This window comes from Chlorocebus sabaeus, chromosome 18, assembly GCF_047675955.1.
Source record: "Chlorocebus sabaeus isolate Y175 chromosome 18, mChlSab1.0.hap1, whole genome shotgun sequence".
Lineage (NCBI taxonomy): Eukaryota > Metazoa > Chordata > Mammalia > Primates > Cercopithecidae > Chlorocebus > Chlorocebus sabaeus.
The window spans coordinates 15,848,261-15,869,138 of NC_132921.1; the positions used below are offsets into that span (position 1 = coordinate 15,848,261).

At 34.5% G+C, this 20,878-nt stretch overlaps 1 pseudogene; it reads left to right on the forward strand.

Moving 5' to 3' along the window:
• Positions 1-14,775: 14,775 nt before the first annotated feature.
• LOC119620543 (U7 small nuclear RNA) lies at positions 14,776-14,828 on the forward strand (annotated as a pseudogene).
• The last annotated feature ends 6,050 nt before the right edge of the window (positions 14,829-20,878 follow it).

A 20,878-nucleotide genomic window follows, 5' to 3' on the forward strand; every position in this document is an offset into this window, starting at 1 on the left:
CGCCCGGCCTATATTTCTCTTTTCTAATACCAGTGATTATGAAGACGATGCTGTGTCCAAACGCAGAAGGGCATATTTCATACCGAGGTTGTTTGGAAACTCACATTAGTGAGATTATAATAGCTGTCTTTCTGCTAGTGTATACTTCCAATGGGAAAATTTTTAAAAAATGTGTCTGTCTTTTCCACAGTGATAGGAAAGAGTAAGTAATGTTTAGATTCCAGCCAAGACTTGAAAAGAGAGAACGTAAAGATTGGTGCTCACCTGTTCTTAAAGCACAGTGAACGTTTGAGCACCTATGGGAAATCCATGAAGAAACTTTTCGACAAGAGAAAAATAAGCTACGGCATGGAAACATTATATGCCCTCTAAAAAATCAAATGCTTGTGGTCTAGCTAGAAGTGCAAGTGGAGGTGAGGAGAAGGTATCAATCACAAACACGAAGCCAGGTGTTCTCTTTTGCAAGCAGTTGCTGCAAAGGCAGTCACGGTTTACAAAAGCAAATTTCTCAGTGATCAAAGGCCAGAGTTCAGCCATGGTCGAGTAAGCGTTTGACTTAATTTGAATCATTGTATGAATAGGACCACAGAGACAGTACCTTCTCCAATCCAAAGGGTTGCAGGAAGGAAGAAATCTGAGAAGCCAGAAGAGAACTGATTGTGGGGATTAGCTAATCCCTGGGCTACTACAAACTGGTGTGAAGACTTCACTCAAGTCATTTCAATTTTCTGCCTCTCAGCTGCCTAATATACAAAATCAAAGGATGAGATAAATAATTTCAGTTTTTAGATTTTATGATTCTAAGCAACATAATGTGAATAAATGCCAGAATTTTTAATACCTAAGAAATGATACCCCTTCATGTTATGTCCATGTAATAAATAAGGTTATCGATGTACTCGAAGAACTTGTGCAAATATATAATGGTGAGAAATGAGATGACTCCCAAATCCAAGCATAGCTTTGAAGAACATTATAAATATGTTCCCTGAGAGAACTAAAATTATGAAAAGGAAACGTGTAAGTAGATAAACTAAATAAAAATAAGCCATAGTGCCAAGTCTCCATGGAAACTCTGGGAGAATAAGCATGTATGCCATAAACATCATACTGAGAAAAAAAAAACATATATTATCAGCATATGCCTCGCTAGAATATAAAAGAATTTTAAAGATACTAGTTCCTATATGCTACCTAACACTACTCTCTAAAAATGATCATTCCTTCAGCCTTATTATTTGATGACATTTTCCTTTATTTTATTGAGATTCTGTGGATTCCCGAGCATCAAACAGTCCTAAATATTGAAGGACATTAGATGGCATGTAGTCCACACCACCTGCTCCTTAGCATCCGTACCAAGAGGCCAGGCCATTTTGTGCTCCCCTTTTTAATTGTGGAGGTCATGCATGAGAGTCATGCATGTTAGAAGTGGTAAGTAGTGGCTTACTTAACGTAAGAAGCAATGCTCAAGATAAAGAGATTGGATATTGGCTAAACTTTCCAGTCTCATATTTGTAATGGGACTTTTATGAGCATGCAATAGGGAAATTCCCTAAGAGACAAAAAAAAAAAAAAAAAAAAAAAAAAAAAAAATGGCATTTAACCCAGGCACCTTTCCCAAAAAGGAAATCTTCAGAAGATCATTTCACATTCATGAAACTTCCATCTCCCAGTGGACATCTCTCTGAAGGAGACTATTACATCCTCTACAGGTTAGCAAGGAACCAGCTATACCATTGCATGCTAAAGCCAATTGCTTTTAAATGATTTTAAAATGAGAAGAAACAGTTTAATCCTGAACTAGATTAAAGTTAACAGAATAGATGAAAGACCCATGCTCACCAATTTAACTTCTCATCAGATAGGAAAAAAGAGATAAATACTCTAACGAAAGACATGTTGTAGACACAAACACTAAGCAACCTATTTATCTTGATCCTCAAGCAATGCTCTCTACCAGATTGAAATGTGAGTTGTTTTCTATGATATCCTAAATCAACGTTAAGGGACTATAGTAGTTATTTATAAAAGAGCATAATAATTTGCCCTGATTATCCTTCAGAGATTATTTTCCATATCTATTTAGTTTTATAGTATCAAGTGCTAGGTATTTTTCTTTGTGTTTTATCTTTTTGACTCTTCTTTCTTTTATTCTTTAAATGAATAATCATGAAACAGTAATAGTGTGCTATCCTAGTACTCAATACTAGATATGTCAACTAAAATAAGACGGTCCTTGCCACAGTTGGTTTTAGCAGTGGCAGAGAAAGATTAACATGTAAATAAAACATTTCATATATTGTTAAAGGTGCTATGATAAAAGTTGTAAAATTAAGGGATGCAAAGGAATGCCTAGGCAATTGCTACCAGTGGGAGGAGTGGAGGTCAGAAAATCATCAGGGGTAGTTACTGTGGAGGTGCAAATTGAAAGACAAGTTAGATCATGGAGGCGGGAGTAAGCACTCCAGGAGGGGGATATATTAGTTCATGTAACATTAACCACACTAAAAAGGTCTTTGATTACAATGCTTAATAACTGAAATAAGCGTTTTTTTTGTTTTTCCTCTGATCCCTGAATTGTTTGCTGCTTTTTCTCCCCTCCTTTTGAAACCCAAATACATATACATTAGCTAGCTTGATACTACACCACTGCTCACCAACACTACTGTTTTTCTCAATTTGAAAAACTTATATCAACTTTCCTTTAAGTTCTTGGCTCCCTTAATCTGTTACCTACAAGTTGCTATTAATCTCATCACACAGATTTTGTAGTTCAGTAATTTACACCTGGTACATTTTTTAGTTTTCATAAAGGATAATTTAAGTACAATCAATTGTCAAATTTTATGAGTATGTACAGTATGCTATAAAAAGCCATCACCAAAATTAAGATAGCCAGCATTTCTATCACCATCCAGAGCTTCCTTTTATCACTCCTTCCATTAATATCCCCAGGCAATCATTAATATACTTTGTGTCACTACAGATTCATTTGCACTTTCAGGAATTATGTGCAAGCAGAATCTCATGCTATTTAGTCAGATTTTTTTCCTGGGTTCTTTCAATCAGCATAACCATATTAAGGTGCATACATGTTTATAGACAATATGTATCTTTTTTGCTATAGATATGCCACAATTTGTTTATCCATGCATCTGATAGACACTTCTATTGTTTCCAGTTTGAAGCTATTAGAAATAAAAAATGTCTGAATTTGGATGTACACATCTTTGTATGCATCTTTTCATTTCTCTTGGGTAAATGCCAAAGTGTCTTGATATGTGTTTGTTTAACTTTGTAAGAAAATGGCAAGTGTTTGCCAACATGCCTGTAACATTTATATTCCCACAATCATTGGATGGGAGTTCAAGTTGGTACACATACTTGACCATGAAAGTTATAGGAGGGATTTTTTAAATTAACTTTATGTAGTGCTTTAGTCACTCTTGTGTAGGTATGTAGTGCTATGTCATTCAATTTTAATTTGTAATTTTCTTATAAGTAGTCATATTATAATTTTTCATGTATTGTTAATTTGTATATCGTTTTTGTGAAGTCCCTTTTTCCTTTTTTAAAATCATGGTTTGGCGTCTTATTATTGAATTATAAGTGATCATTATATATTCTGATTGTATGTTCTTGGTATGATGTATATCTTATAAATATTTTCTCTCAATCTATGGGTTGCCTTTTCATTTTCATAATAGTGTCTTTCAAATAGCAGAACATTTTATTTTGATGAAGTCAAATTACGTATAATAAAATATATGTCATATACACATATAAAAATTTTATTGTCACTTAAATGGTTTGTGCTATTTCTTTTCTATATGAGAAAACACTGCCTACCCAAAATTTTTAAAGATTTTATTCTAAGAATGTTATGAGTTAATAATGCATTTAGATCTATAATCCACTTTGAGTTGACACTTTATATATTGTGTGAATTAATGGTCATTTAAAAAAATTAACATCCAGTTGATCCAGCACAACTTATTGAAAATAATATCCTTTTTCATTGAAGAATCTTCACCCTTTATCAACAGTCAATTGACTAGACTTCTGGACTCACTTTAAAAATGTGCAGAACAACAAAGAAAATTATTCCCATCATTAATAGAAGAAACTACAAATTAACATCTTTCCTAAAACCATCAGAGGGGTTGGTGAGGAGGGAATTGGTTGATTACAAAGGAACTACACAGAAGTATTTTTAGGGTTATAGAACTGTTCTGTATGCTGCTGAAGTACTGGGCACATGACTCTTTTCATTTGTCAAAATCTATACAGAATGAACTTCATTATATACAGAATTTTTGAAAATCACCCAAAATTTTAAGGGATTCCAGGATGGGGTACAGACAGTGACATAGAAATCTTAATGTATTACAAATGCATGGCATGCCATCAGTGAAAGGACTGGAGGATAAAAGGGAACTGACCAAAGTAACTGGAAAACAATGTTTTTGCTGAATACTGTAAGACTAGAGACAAAAAGAACTATACGTGAACATTGTACTCTAGTCAGTAAACTGGTTTCTCACAACCATATGGGTTGAGCAGTTATGAAACAATTTAATATGTATTATGGGTTTAAACATATAAGTAATAAATTATAGATGAGAGCCACGTTTCTCACTGTCAGATAAAAATGTTACAATAAGCAAGGGAGGAGGCCTAGAATGAGCCCTGATATACTAGATTAGCATCAGAGCCATCAGTATGCACTGTATCAATATGCACACACACACGCTTCGACACATGCATACTCATGGTTGTATGTGTGTATGTGTGTGTGTGCATACTGATAAAGACTAATTTCAGAGGTGTGCATTTCCATGGCTTCTTACACATACACATACACTCCCTAGCTCTGTCCACTGAGAGATCCTAGAAATAATGACACTGCAGTAGCAATATGCACGTTCAGCACTCAGCGGTTGTTTTCCAGAGACCATTCGCCAACAAGTGTAAGCAAGGGATTTTAGAAAATGGCTGAGTCTAACCTGGGGCAGAAAAAGTACAAGATGAGCTGGGAGACCCTGTAGTGTTAGGAAGAAATATTAAAAGGAAGGAAGGAAGGAAGGAAGGAAGGAAGGAAGGAAGGAAGGAAGGAAGGAAGGAAGGAAGGGAGGGAGGGAGGGAGGGAGGGAGGGAGGGAGGGAGGGAGGGACGGAGGGAGGGTTGGAAGGAAGGGAGGGTTGGAAGGAAGGGAGGGAGGGAGGGTTGGAAGGAAGGGAGGGAGGGAGGGAGAGAGGGAGGGAGGGAGGGTTAGAAGGAAGGAAGGAAAGAAGGAAGGAAGGAAGGGAGAGAGGGAGAGAGGGAGGGAGGGTTGGAAGAAAGGAAGGAAGGGAGGGAGGGTTGGAAGGAAGGAAGGGAGGGAGGGAGGGCAGAAAGTAAAAGAAAAGAAAAGGTAGCGGTTCATCAGACACAGGAGTTAACTAAAAGAATTCTCAATGTCGGCAGATGGAAAAAATTAAACAGAAAAATCAATACTGATATTATTGAATTATAACCCAAAATACAAAATGAATATACAGGAGTCAATATTAATATAAATAAATAACTCAATAAACAAGGAAGACAGAACTAATCTTTATGAAAGAATTCCAAGTAATGTGTGTAGACACTCCCTCTTCCAAGAAGTAGAACTTAATTCTCCTCCCATTGAGTGTGGACTGGAATTCACAACTCATTTGTAAAATGTAGAGCAACGTAAGAGAAAAATAGAAACTTTACAGAGAAGGAACCTGATAGACACCAAGTAAACCAAATGATCAATGATCGCCAGTCAAGTCGTGTGGATATTATGTAACTGCTAATATCATGCAATGAGAAATTGTTTCAGTCAGGATTCTCCAAAGCAATGGAAATAATAGATCATAGATGATAGATGGATGGATGGATAGATGATTGATTGATTGATAGATAGATAGATACATACATACATACATACATACATTTATCTTATGGAATTAGCTCATGTGATTATTGGGACTGGCAAGTGTGAAATTTATAAGGGAGACTAGCAGCCTGGAAACTCAGGCAGGATTTGACAATGCAGCCTTAAACAGAATTCCTTTTGCCCAAAGAAACCTCAGTTTTTGCTCTTAAGGCTTTCAAGTGATTGGGATGAGGCCCAGCCACATTGTGTAGGACAATCTCTTCAACTTAAAGTGACTGTAGATGTTAATCATGTCTACAAAATCATGTCTACAAAAATACCTTCACTACAACATAAAAATTAGTGTTTGATTAAATCTCTGGGTAATACAGACAGTCTCCAACTTACAATCGTTTGACTTAGGATTTTTTGGATTTACAATGATGCAAAAGTAGTATTCATCCAGTAGCAACTATAAATTTTTAATTTTCATCTTTGTCCTGGGCTATCAATATGCTATCACAATGCTGATGAGTGGCTGCAAACAGCAGTTCCTAGTCAGCCACAAAATCACAAGGATATACAAATCAGACTCTAGAGAACTGTATTGCCAGATAACTTTACCCAGCTGTAAGCTAATGTAAATGTTCTGAGCATGTTTAAGGCAGCCTAGGCTAAGCTGTGATGTTCCTTCATAGGTTAGGTGCATTACATATATTTTCGACTTAGAATATTTTCAACGAACCCTGTCATAAGTTGAGGAGTGTCTTACAGGTCATCCAGCTTGACACATGAGACTAGAAGTACACCTCACCTTTTTGTATTTTTCATTCACACTTGTATTAACCCCAATCTAATCATGAGGAAACCTCAGGCAAACACCAATTGAAGAGCATCCTACAAAATACCTGACCAGTAGTCTTCAAAAGTTTCAGTCACGAAAATTCTTTTAAAAGAGAAAGTAGGACAGACTGAAGGAGGCCAAAGAGATGTAGTGATTAAATAAAACATAATATTATGGGTTGGATTCTGAAACAAAGAACATTTATGGGAAATCTGGTAAAGTCCAAATACCTATATACCACTATAAAACAAAAACAAAATCTACATAAAACAAAAAAGTAAGAAACAAAAGAAACTGAGCAAACATCACATGTAAATTCATGCAATAAAGATTCTGTAATATTAAAAATTATTTGGTATATACATACTTACTAGTGTAGAATAATGTTCATAACATATTGACATTTGGAAATAAAAACAAATTACATTAATGAATATATATCTAGTGGTTAAAATATGTAGTTACAGTTTTGCCGTCTTGGATGAGCAGTGAGGTAAATCTATTTATTCAAATATACATTAAAAGCACAATGCCCCTATTCACTGTTGGCAAACAGATACATTTTGTCATTCATAGCAACTTAGTTCCATCTGACTGAAACTTGAGTTTCTTTGGGATAGGTATTCAGTTACCCTAAGAGTCATCACCTCCCATTCTCTCCTGAAGTGATCCCAGAAGGGCATAGGCATCTGGTCACCCTGGGGATGGTCATCAGGTCTGAGTGTTGTTCTCCATGCTAGTGCCTTCTCTGGTTGTAACTCATTTCTTCTGCTCCCTTCTGTTTTTTAATACTTATCCTGTGCTGAATATATCAGAGCTTCTAGTTCTATGGAACACATTTCTGTTCCCAATTTCTAGCTTATCTAGATATACACCCTCAACCTCGGGAACTTCTGTGCTTCTCCAGAGATGCCCAGGGCAGCTGTTTACACATTCTTCCAAATTAATTATAGAAGAGAGACATGTGGGCTGGGCGCAGTGGCTCACGCCTGTAATCCCAACACTTTGGGAGGCCAAGGCAGTTGGATAACAAGGTCAGGAGTTCAAGATCAGCCTGACCAACATAGTGAAATCTGTTTCTACTAAAAAAACAAAAAAATTAGCTGGGCGTTGTGGCGGACACCTCTAATCCCAGCTACTCACGAGGCTGAGGCAGGGGAATGGCTTAAACCTGGGAGGCAGAGGTTATAGTGAGCCAAGATACCACCACTGCACTCCAGCCTGGGCGACAGAGTGAGACTCCATCTCAAAAACAAAATGAAACAACAACAACAAAGAACAGAGACACGTAAGTGGCTTTTGCCAGGCATCTTTCAGCCGTTACTGCTCTACTGCTCAGGAATCACATTGGTAAAGGAGTTTCTCTATGAGGATTACATGCTCCCAGCTCTGTGGAGAGGAAGCGGAGGAAAACAAAATTCGATTCCATGATAATTAGCAGCATTCCGTTTAGAATGAAAAAAATATGTATACAAAAAGAAATAACGAATAGTTATATAATCAAATGCACACAGAAATTACCACTGGAGGCTGGGTGCAGTGGCTCACACCTGTAATTCCAGCACTTTAGGAGGTCGAGGCAAGAGGATCACTTGCACCCAGAAGTTCAAGACTAATATGAGCAGCATAGTGAGGCAACGTTTCTGCAAAAAATAAAAAAATTAGCTAGGCATGGTGATGTACTCCTGTAGTCCCAGCTACTCAGGAGGCTGAGCAGGAGGACGGCTTGAGCCCGGAAGATCGAGGCTACAGTGAACCATGATCACACCACTGCACTCCAGCTTAGGTGACAGAGTGACATCCTGTCTCAAAAAGACAAAAAAAAGGAAGAAAAGAAAAGAAAAGAAAAGAATTACCACTGGATAGCAAATATTACATCTAAATTCTAGTCTTGCATGTATATAGTTTCTATTTTCTAAAATATAAAACAAAAGTCCAAATACTTATTTTTAATACTTTTCCATACAGAAGTACAATTCTTATGCCCCTCCCTTCAAAAATGCAGTTCTATTATTTTTAGAGAATGCTTTCATCCAGGACAGCTCAATGATCTCTTCTAGAGCTGTGTTGCAAGATGTGTAATTGTTTTAGAATTGATTGCTATGTGAAATAGGCTTATATGTTCTGACAGTGTGTTAATACAATAAAATAACTTTTTAGTAGCAAAAGAGTTACAATTTTTCATTGGTTATAAGTTTTTTTTTTTCTTTTTCACTGCCATCTCTTTGTAGATAAAATGGAATTTCATAAGCTCTTGTTTTTCAACATCAGTTTCTAGGAGATTTTTTTCATCAGGATGCGTTGTTCAAGGCTAAATACAGCTCAGAGAAAAATCCATCCAAAAAATCCTTAAAAAGATGTATTGTATTGTGCTTAATGGGAAATACTGTTACCGTAAAAATACATTGTAAGTTGTAACCTTGAATGTTTGTTTACTAGGACACTGGAAAGTAAATATAATAGCCTTATTTTCCAAAAGAGATAAGTTGCCTTTCCTCTGGTATCTATGCGATATTTTCTAAACAATTTTTTTTCAGGAATTAAGTACTCTTTTTAGCATCAATAAAATATTTGTTATTTATTTTATAGATAGATAGATAATATTATCCAGGTATAAGCTTCTGGCTTACATTACATTCTTCTGTCTCTTCCTCATCTTATAAGGACATCGGTTTTATTGTATTAGAGTCCCACCATTATGACCTCTAAACATAGTCACATCGGGCAGAGATTTAGGCTTCAATGTAGGAAGTTCAGCGTGGGACAGAGTTCAGTCTATAACAAGCAATAACAGTTCTATAAAGATTTTTATCCTAAAATGGGATTGAGCTCAAAGATTGTGTGGGTTTGAGGTGAAGATTTGTTTTGTTTTTTGTTTGCTTGTTTGTTTGTTTTAGATCAGGAGATGTACGTTCAGATGCTGATGGAAACAGTGAGATAATAGTGATGAGCTGATGGTAAAGGTGAGAGAATACTCCCCAAAGCAAGTCCTCTAGAGTTGCGGCCAGACATATGACAGAGAATGGGGAGGTGTCACTGTTTGGGTTCCCCAGAAAGCAGAGATTCAGATGGAGCTTAGAGCATAGGATGTGTACTAAGGAGTACCTCTGGTGTCAACACCTGTGGATGGGAAAGAACGGAAATAAGGCTGGACGGACAGAGAGAGAATTTGAGCTCTGATGCATGCCCAGCAGCTGCGGAAAGAAGACTTTTATTAAAGGAACATCTGTGAGTCCACCACAGTCCATCCATGCCACCGCTTGGATTCAGTTGTCTATATACTTTCTGAAAAGAGCTCTTCCACAAATCTTCCTGGAGAAAATAAGGAAGAGCTATAGGACAAACTACAGCCCCACTAATACAGCTTGTGCAGGGCCACAACTGATTCTCAGCACTGCCCACTTCCACTATCCATTAAAACATCTGTTTCCTTCCATTATCCCCTCTCCCCTAGGCCACTGTGTCTGTATTTGGCTGGAATTGCTACATTTGTCCTTTTATTATCAAAATGGGGCAAAGGGACATAGAGGTGTTTAAGTAGATCACATAACTCCAATCCTTCCTGACCACCTTAAAATAATCACCAACAATTACATTTTCTTTGGTGTCATATCCTCTTCTTGCTTGCATGCCCATATTAGGCAAATACGTTTATACTCATATTAAAGATGAGAAAACAGGTTCAGAGAAGCTAAGGTTGCAACTTGGAGATAGTGGACCTGAAGTATGAACTCCACGTTTCAGACCCTTAAAGATCAAAGATATCTAAATCCACTAACTTTAGAAAACAACATGTCTCATTCTTTTCACTTACAAAACGCAAATTGTTTCACAAAAAATATAGCCATGTGTTTATTCCAGGGAAATGGTTAAGCAACAAATTAGATTCAGTTTGTAACAAATTTTCTAAGTATGTAATAAGATATTTCAAATATTGATGAACCAAACCATTATGGCTTTCTATGATAATGAAGTTGTATTACTTTTGCATTCACAAAAAAAAAAATTGTTAAACTACTACTATATTGTATGTAACAAATGTTCATTCAATAACAATTTTGAGTACTTAGTATGCGAAGGTGCTTTTCTAAGTACTTGGTATGACAAGATAGAAGAGATTTGGGGTTCGCCATCAATGATGTAACAATTTGTGAGAAAGAACAGAATGAAATTGTTTTAAAAAGTAAGAGAATAGCAAACGGGGTACGTACAACATTAAAACTAAGGACAATGAAGAAAGTACTTAGATCAGTGGTTCCCAGCCTTTTTGGCACCAAGGGCCCGTTTCGTGGAAGACAATTTTTCACCGCAGGGGTGGGGTTTCAGGTGAGGGAGGTGGTTTGGGGATGAAACTGTTTCATCTCAGATCATCAGATCATCAGGCATTAGACTCCAATAATGAGCGTGCAACCGAGATCCCTTGTATCGCAGTTCCCAATAGCTTGCACTCCTGTGAGAATCTGCTGCTGCTGCTGATGTGACAGGAGGCGCAGCTCAGGCATTAATGCTCCCTCCACCACTGGACGCCGCTCACCTCCCGCTGTGCAGCTCAGTTCCTAACTGGCCACGGACCAATACTAGTCTGCAACTCCCTGGTTGAGGACCCCTCATTTCAATGATGACTGAGGTCAAGTTTCCTACGTACATGAAAAGCAGGGAAAGCCCTACTCGCTCATCACTAGCTTCTGAAAAAAAGGCTGTGAGAGAATACTACAAGCTTCTTGCAAATAGATCCAAATATTTGCAAGACCACACTAGAACAATAAATCTAGTTTCAAACATCAGGCACAAAACTACAACATTTATCTTTCATAAATGCATGGTACATAATTTTCTTTAGCAAATATTTATTAGACGAGTTTTAAAAATATATGTATTTGTAATACGTATACCATATTTTCAATCTGACAACCCCAGTGAGTACAGCTTATTGTTTTGAGCTCAGTTTGACAAGTCAAACAAGGAAAGGTTCAAGTCGTATTCCTATTTCCTTCTATTCAACTCTGGACAAATTAGCTAAGTTCTCTTTATTTGAAGTTATTTCTAATATATGTTTTGTAAGGTTTGGTGAGTAGTATGTTTATCCACATAAAAACCTTTGCAGTCACCAATATTTTGTAAATGCTTAATAGTCACCAACGACAGTTCAGAGCTGCCCCGATAGCAAGCATTCACCCTCTTCTAAAATTAACAAATAATATTTTATTTGAGAGTATTATTATCTTTATTCATAGAACATGATAGTAAATTTCACAATATTAAAACAAAATAATTTCACAACATTTAGAATAGTATCTAATTTGATCTCTATAATAAAAAAATTTGGTAAAGCTCTTGTTCTATTCTATCACAACATAAAATATCCATGGGGAAGCAAATTATTATTCCTACATGCAGTCTCTATTTGCTAGTGCCATTTATAATACTCTAATGAAATGATTTTTGAAAGTACTTACTTAAAAGAAGACAATGTTGTGTGTTTCATTTTTTCAATTGTAAGTAAGCACTTAATAAAATACCTTCATGAATTCAATGGTAATATGAATAATTATGAGCAATTAGAGTTAAAATTAAACCCACAAATCAGGAAATTCAAAAGCTAATATCCAAAAACAATGTTAGTTTTGAAAGTGTCATAAAATAATACACATAATTTAAAAGATTAATATACTTTTAAATATTTTAAGCATATTAAATGAGATAGCAAATTATAACAGTAAAAAATATTTCTGAGCTATTTCAGAGACTGCCTAATTATTACATAACAGTTTAAATAAATATAGGATAGAAGCTATGATTTTTTTGATTCCTAAAAATCAGAAATATGTATTATTTTAACATCAGGACATCCAAAATGACTAATTGATTTTGTTTCTAATCAAAGGAAATAACTGATATGGGGGCAGAAAAAACTTAGAATCATATAACTCAAATGGAGAGAATCACAGAAACCCAGAATGGTTTCATAAATTTAAATACAAATAAGATACTTTTACTTAGTTGTGGATAGATGGGTAGATGGTGTCAGGAGATTCATATTTCTAGTCTACTAGTTTTGAGACTGTGAAGTGATACTTATGTATTATTCTTCATCATATATCCATCATTTAATAGAAGCATTTTAGAAAAATTTATATCCATCACCTTATTTTTGTAGTTCAATATTTAAGTTTCTGTCTCCATCAAGCATCTAAAACTGCAAATGAAGTCTCTCATATGAATCTAAGTAAGCCAGAAAAAGCCATTTCTGGAACAATATCTAATTGTAAAGTCATCGTAGCCTAGCTTATGATTCTTGGCAAATAACATTTTGTCCTGAGATTTTACCACTTTTATAGAAAGTAAGGGATTAATTTGTCTATATACAATTTATTGTTAATTAAAATAAAAATATTCATTTCATATTAGGCATCATATAAATGATTTTGCATATAGCACCATCTGTAATAATGAAAATGGACAAATTGGGAATAAAAGTTTATATTCTCATTTACATAGCATATATCTGCACAAAAAATTTGTATCACAAGTGTTTGTATTTTTTAAAAAAAAATGTACAGAGGGGATTATGAATGTAGCAAACATTTGCTATCATTTAAAAAAAAAAAAGTCACCTGCAAACATGTAGAAAGTGTTAATGCCATTCCTTTTGCAGACTTTGCCAGAGTTTTCCTCCACTAGTTCTGGTAGTGGACAACTTTTATTTCTGTATACCAATTTTTACTGAATAGACGTTTTGCATTACTATATAAATTTTAGACTCTATTTGTCATTTTCTACTCTCTGTCTACAAAATCAAACAAACAAAAACCCAAAATAACAACAAACAAAACCCTACTAGCATTTTGAATGGAATTGCCTTGAGTCAATTGACCTATTTGGATAAAACTAAGATTTTACCAACATTGAGAGTTTCAATCCAAGGCTGTGAAATACCTTCGCATGTATTTAGGCACTCTTACTCATCTCAACAATATTGTATAGTTTTTAATGTACAGCTCTTACATGTGCAATTTTAATTTAAATCTAACTAGGTCATGTTATTTTTAAGCTATTATAAATGATGTTTTACAAATCATTCATTTTCCAACTCTTCATTCCTAATATATAGGAATATAGTTGACTTTTGTATACCTTGTTTTTAGATGGAATTGTCCAACAACAACTGCACTGATACATATTCTATCCTACATGTACTTACCCTGACAGTCCTTCAAGAGGTGGGGTATCTATTTTCTCCCTTTGAACCCGAGTGTCTCTTTCAAAGTGTTTTAGCAATATTGACAACAGAATTCCACACCAAAAAAACAGGTTTTATGACTTCCAAGAATTATTTTTAAAAGACAATTTGACTATATTCCAATAGACTATCTCTATCTCAAGATTCTTGTGTTTGTACCCTGCACATCAGGTTGTGAAGAAACAAAGTTACCTGTAGATGTTCTGGCCAACAGCTTTGGACAGGTCTCCACCCAACAGGCAGCATCCTGTAAGAAAGAGAAAAGTCACTATATAATGACAAAAGAGTCAGTTCAGCAAGAGGATATAAAAACTGTACATATAGATGCTCTCAGCACTGGAGGACCCAAATATATAAAGGAAATTTTAATATATCTAAAGGGAGAAATACATTGCAATACAATAATAGTAGAAAATGTCACCACCCACTTCCAGTAATGGACAGATCATCCAGACAAAAGTCAACAAGGAAGCATTGGAAATGAACTACAGTCTATACCAAATGGACCTAATTGACATTTACAGACAATTTATCCAACTGCTACAGAATACACATTTTTTTTTTCACCAATACATGGAGCATTTTCGAGGAGAGACTATTGGTTAGGCCACAAAATAAGTTTCAACAAATTCAAAAGGGTCAAAGTCATATCAAGTATCTTTTATTATTGCAATGTTATAAAACTAGATAATAAAAATAAGAAGAACTTGAAACTATACAGACACATGGAAATTAAACAACAAGTTCCTGAACAATTAATGGGTCAATGAAGAAATTAAGGTGGAAATGTAAAAATATATTATTAAGTGTTACAGCTCTTTTAGAATCTGTCTAGCAAATTTTCTGGTGAGAAACCCTCCAATATAAAAATAAATGAATAAATAATTTTGAAAATAAAAATACTTTAAAATAAATGAAAATGGAAATACAATGTACCAAAATATATGGCATAGGGTAAAATCAGTAGTAAGAGGAAGGTTTACAGCTATAAACAACTACATCAACAAAGTAGAAATATTTCAAATAAAAAACGTCGTGATGCACCTGAGAGAATCAGCAAAGCAAGAAGAAAAAAATCCACCCCAGAATTAGTAAAAAGAAAGAAATAACAAATTTCAGATAAGAAACAAAGTGGGGAATAAGAAAAATACAGAAGATCAATGAAACAAAAGATTTTTTCTGAAAAGATAAACAATATTGGTAAACTTACCTACAATAACCAAGAAAAAAGATCCAAAAAAATTTAATAAGAAACAAAAAAAAAGATACGACAACTGATACAACAGAAATGCAAAAAAAAAAAATTATAAACTATTATGAACAAATATACACCCCAAAATGGAAAAACCTAGCATGGGATAAATTACTGGACACAAAGAACCTGCCAAGATTGAACTATGAAGAAATAGAAAACCCGAACAGACTAATAATAAGTAATGAGATCAAAGCAGTAATACCCATCAAAGTAAAACCAGATGGCTTCACTGCTAAATTCTGTCAAGCATTGAAAGCATAACTAATACAATTCTACTCAAACTGTTACAAAATTTGAAAAGGAAGAAATTCTTCCAAACTCATTCTACGAGGCCAGAATTACCCTGATGCCAACAATACGCAAGGACACAACAAAAAGAGAAAACTACAGGCTAATATCCCTGATGAACATAGATGTAAATATCTTTAACAAAATAGTAACAGACTGAATACAAAAACACGATAAAAAGATCATTTATCATGATCAAGTGGGATTCATCCCAGGGATGCAAGGATATTTCAACATAGGCAAATCAATAAATGTGGTATATCACATTAACAGAATGAAGGACAAAAATCATATAATCATCTCAGTAGGTGCTGAAAAAGTATTTGACAAAATTCAACATTCCTTTGTGATAAAAATTCTCAACAAAATGAGGAAGAAACATACCTCAAAACAATAAACACCATATATGACAAGCACACTGCCAACATCAATCATGCTAAACAGTGAAAAATTAAAGCCTTTCCTCTAAGATCCATAACAAGAAAATCATCTTCATTTTTATCACTTTTATTCAGTACGGTACTAGAAGTTCTAATCAGAGCATTTAGGCACCAGAAATAAAGGGCATCCAAATTGGAAAATAAATCGTTATTTTTTTTCACATATGACATGATACATTTAGAAAAACCTAAAGACTTCACTAAAATACTATTATAACTTAAAGACAACTTCAGCAAAGTTACAGGCTCCAAAATGAGCATATAAAATTCAGTAGCACTTATATGCACCAACAGTGAACAATCTAGAAAAGAAATTAGGAAAGCAATCACAATACAATAGCTGCAAAAATGATGCCTATGAGTAAATTTAACCAAAGAAGTAAAAAGTCTTTATAAGGAAAACTATAAAACAGTGAAGAAAGAAATTGAAGAGAACATAAACAAATGGAAATATATCCCAGCTCATGATTAGAAGAATTAATATTGTTGAAATGCTTAAACTACCCAAGTTATCTACAGATTCAATGCAATCTCTATCAAAATGCCAATGACATTCTTCACAGAAATAGAACAAACAATCCTAGACTTCATATAGAACCAAAAATACTCCAAATACCCAAAGCAATCTTGAGCAAAAAGAAGAAAGCTGGAGGCATCACTCTACTTGACTTCAAAATATGCTGAAAAGCCATAGTAATCCACATAGCATATTAATGGCATACGAACAGATATGTGGATTTGTGGAGCAGAATGGAGAACCTAAATAGAAACTCACACATTTACAGCCAATTCATTTTGGAGAATAGTGCCTAGAATATATACTGGGGAAAGGACAGATTTTTAAATAAAAGGTGCTGAGAATATTGGATAATCATACACAAAAATCAAATTATGATGAATTAAAGACTCTAATGTGTGATGTGAAACAATGAAACTACTAAAAGAAAATTATCAAGAAGACACTCAGGTCATTGGTCTGGCAAAGATTATTTGGGTTTGACTGAAAAACACAAACAACCAAAGCAAAATCAGACACATGGGATTAAATCAAGCTAAAAAGTTTCTAGACAGCTGAGGAAATTATTAACAAAGTGAAGTGACAACCAATGGAATAGGGAAAACCTTTTTTAAATGATCCATCCCAAAAGGGTTGAATAATCAGAATACATAAAGTACTCAAACGACTCAATAGCAAAAAGAAGAAAACACCCACAAATAATGGAATTTAAAGATGAACAAAATACCTAGGTGATGAAATAATCTGTACAACAAACCCCCACGACGCACGTTTACCTATGTAATAAATCTGCACATCCTGCACTTGTACCCTTGAAATTAAAATGAAAGTTAAAAATAAAAATGAACATAATATCTGAATAGACATTTCTCAAAAGAAGGCATACAAATGGCTTTTTTAATGAAAAAAAAAAAAAAAAACCCCTCAGCATTGCTAATCACCAGGAAAATGTAAATCAAAACTACAATGAGTTACCCTTTCACCCCAGTTAAAATGGCTTTTACCTAAAAGACTGAAATAAACATGCTGGCAAGGGTGTAGAGAAAGGGGAGCGCTCATACACTGTTCATGGCAATGTAAATTAGTACAGCCACCAAGGAAAACAGTATGGATGGTACTCAAAACACTAAAAATAAAACTATTTCATGATTCAGCAATTTCACTGCGCTCGCGCTCGCGCGCTCTCTCTCTCTCTCTCTATATATATATATATATATCTCCAAAAGAAAGGAAATCAGTATATCACAGAGATATCTGTATTTCTGTTTATTCCAGCTATATTCACAATAGCCAAGTTATAGTATCTACCTAAGTATCCATCAATGGGTGAACAGATAAAGAAAATGTGGTAGATATCTGCAGCCATAAAAAAAATTGAAATCCTGCCATTTGCCGCAATATGGATGGGACTGGAAGTCATGTTAAATGAAATAAGCCAGGCACAGAAAGATAAATACCACCTGTTCTCAATCATAAGTGAGCACTAAAAAGGTGGATCCCATGGAATTAGAGGGTAGTTCCAGAGGCTGGGAAGGGTAGTGGCCAGGGATAGACAAAAGGCTAGTTAGTACATACACAAATACAGTTAGAGGAAATAAAACCTAAGGTTTGATAGTACAGTAGGGTAACTTTAACAATAATTTGTTGTATAGTGCAAAATTTCTGGAAGAGAGGAATTGGAATGTTCCTACATATAAAAGGCGAATCTCCCAATTGCCCTGGTTGAATCATTATATTATATGCATGTATCAATATCACATGTATCCCCCAAATATATAAAACTATTTTTAAAAACTATTTTAAAAAACCAACAATAGATTATCTTACACCTGTTAAAGTCGCTTCTATCAAAAAAGACAAAAGATACACGTTGGCAAGCATGGAGATAAAAGTGTTGTTGTTAACGTAAATTAGTGCAGCCGTTAAGGAAACAGTATGGAGGTTCCATCAAAAATTAAAAATAGAACTACCATATGATCTAGCAATCCCACTACAGGGTATATATCTAAAGGAAATGAAATCAGTATCTTAAAGAGATACCTACACATTCATGTTCATTGCAGCATTATTCACAGTAACCAAGATATGAAAGCAATCTAAATATCCACAGAGGGATAAAGAAAACATGGCAGATACATACAATAAAATGCTATGTAATCATAAAAAGGAAATATTTCTATTGTTACAACATGAATAAACCTGGAAGGCATGTTAAGTTAGATAAGCCAGGTACAGAAGGACAAAGTTGAAAGGTAGTTCCAGAAAATATCTATTCTCAAAATGAAAAAAAAAAAAGTCAAAATTGGAGGTCACAAAAATTAAGCATGTGTGGGTTATTGTATTAAGACTGAATAACTTAACTTCCCAAATTTCCACAGGTACACTCACATTTCCTTTTAGGAACTTTGAAAAATAACAAAATAAATGGAAGCAAAAAATATTGAGAAAGAGAATACTCAAAGGAAAAAATGTCAATTATTGACAGTACTGCGCAATTAAATTTTTTAATAAAGTAAAAGCATATAAGATTTATAAAATATGATACATAAAGGCTATGTACTATTCAGGAATATAGGCAAGAACAGGAATAGAAAAGGTGTCACTGATTTAGTAGGTACAAATAAAACAACGTTGTTAATAATAGAAAGGTAAAATGTCTGAATGTTATCTTTATAGAGCTATAAGATTTAATTCCTCTCTTTATATCTCTATATTATAAGAAATGCTTAATTTTATGTGTTTTTCTCCAGAAAGTTAAGAGACATGTAACTCATATATTGGATAATTCAGGTATTTCTACAAATCTGTCCATGGAATTTTCTGTAATTACTGTTTTATTTAATGTATAGGCATTCCCTTTAAAAAAATCCCCAAGTATATGGAAAGTAAAATATATTTGTAATGATACTATTTAAATACATAGAATGAATGTTGTATAAGATTCCACTTAAAATAAAATAAAAATTTTAATGAATAACTATAAAAAAGCAGCTTTCTCTTGTCAGTCCTGAAACTTGGCAAATGAAGTTGATTTCTGGAGCATGTTTTCTGCAGCACCCAGGTACATCATTAGCAACAGCTACTGTACTTGTTCTACCAGCAAGATGATAATCAAAGGCAAAGTTCTTAAACTATGTTTCCTACAGTTGCAGATTCTTCTCAGTTTTTCCAATCTCTTCTATATCACAGCAGTTCACTAATATTTCTTAAAAAAAAACCAAACAAACAAAAAAAAGAGTTTCCAATTGCTGAACAATATTGGGGAAATTGTGTGAAAGATGTTTGTGATGATCAAAAAACATAATTTATAAAATGCTCAATGCAAAAGCATGTACAACATGCTTTTGTTTTTTTACCTTCCAGCAGTTTAACTTATTATATAAGATATACGAACAAACAAGAGTCAGTTAAAAATGGAAAACAGAATCCAAGATAGGAAATTTCAGTAAGGAACACTGGCGAAGAGCAACACAGAGACATATTAGTAACACCACCGAGTAGAGCTTTTAAATGTTGAAAGAGAAGAAAAGAGGGCAGAGAAAATACAAGCCTGGTAACAAATAAGGAGGAACATAAAAATCAATGAGCCGTTGACAATGGGTTAGATACAGCTCTCATTTTTTAAAGAGAAAAATGAAGAAAGGAAATTTGGGAAATCGAGCAATGATGACAGCCTAGTTAAAGTAGCTATTGACGAAACGGAGGTGAGAGAAGGCTGGTCACAGGGACTGGATAAACAGCTCACTCTACAGTTGGGGAGGAGTGTCTAATGAGGTGCTCTTAGGATGGACCATCATCCTATTCCCATTTAACATCATCCTTAATGACATGAAAGGAGTGAATAAATGCATGATTGAAGACTGGAGAGGCATTGAGCTCACAGTTGCTGTGAGATACATTGTAAATAGAAAACAACAAGAAAGCAAATGGATTTCATACAAACAAGTAGAAATATAAATCTAAATAAAATTATATTTTCAAAACTAACAAGGCATTCAAGAATACTAATGGAAGGAGAAGAAAAGGAAATAATCGTAAGTTGTTATTGGCATATGATTTGTTAACTAGCTATATACACATTTCTTACCCTTAGAATCTTACATAAAGTAGGCCCCTTACAAGCACTACACACAGATCAACTGGCGTCAGAATAATGATGCCTCTGCAGTCTGGCTATCTAGACCAGAGAAACACAAGTCCGGTCATCAGTTCTATAGATCAGGAATCTTATACTTAGCTATTATGAAATAATGTAATGTATTAATCAAAGAGAACCACAGAGCTCTATGTTCTCTATCACTGTTTACAAAGGATGAGGAGAAAGAGAAATTGCCTAAGGAAGATTTTAAATGTGCATCCAGAAATGGGGAAAATCAGAAGAAAGTGAGAGCATAAAGTGAACGAATG